The following is a 967-nucleotide window of genomic DNA, read 5'->3' on the forward strand; positions in this document are numbered from 1 at the left end:
TGTCCCGAAATTTCTTTCTGTTATTAATTTCATCTAATTGGGGTAATTAGTATTCACGCTATAGAATGGATGGATTTTGGGTGCGATGAACACTGAAGAAAAAGCAGACAACTAGCAGAAAGAGAGCAGATAGCTAGCAAGCACAGTTTACTTAGAGGAATATATACGGGCACGAGTTCAAAACTTAGACACAAATTCGCTAATCGAGTGATTTTGCGCACTTTAACGTTAACTTTTTTCTTCCGCTTAGCTAGATCCAAACTGCGCAGGCGTGAAAAAGCGCAAGAATACAATTGTGAGGAATGAATTTGAATTTATTTCCTCACCTTTTCTGCTGAATAAGATTTGTAGCAAATTGAAAACGTGGAAAATTTAGCATTTTTAGAGGGGTAAAACTACAGTTTTGCAGTTTAATTCCCAAATGCAGGCTTGCTAATAGACAGATTTTGCACAATTCTTTGTCCGGTTAACTTCTACGAGCACTTATTATTTAACAACAAAGGAAACAAATCAAGTGCTAATTATGAGACGTGGAAGTATATTCAGCTCTTATTACAGGGCAACATATATATACACTGGTGTGCAAAACTTAAGCAACAAGTGCGTTTTTTGTCATAACTGAAATCATCCGATTGACATGAAATTTGAATATGATGTACATTATTTTGTACTTGAATGATGGTAAAAGAATAATGGCACAGAAATAAATATAAAGCCTAAAGTAGGGTATGGAACAAAAAAAGGCTTTATTTGACATATAGTGGCGTTACACATGATTGCCTGAAGAAGCGTAAGTACAACTGGTAGATGTTCCCTAGTATGGGATATGCCCTCCTCTTACTGTAATTGTTGCTTGGCATCGTCTCTCCATGCTAAGCACCAGATTATCCAGGAGTTCTTGGGGTAAACGTCTCCATTCCTCCTTTAACGCATCTTTCAGCTGATGGGTGTTACCAGGAGGATACTG

The sequence above is a fragment of the Parasteatoda tepidariorum genome, chromosome 7, assembly GCF_043381705.1.
Source record: "Parasteatoda tepidariorum isolate YZ-2023 chromosome 7, CAS_Ptep_4.0, whole genome shotgun sequence".
NCBI classification, from domain to species: Eukaryota; Metazoa; Arthropoda; class Arachnida; order Araneae; family Theridiidae; genus Parasteatoda; species Parasteatoda tepidariorum.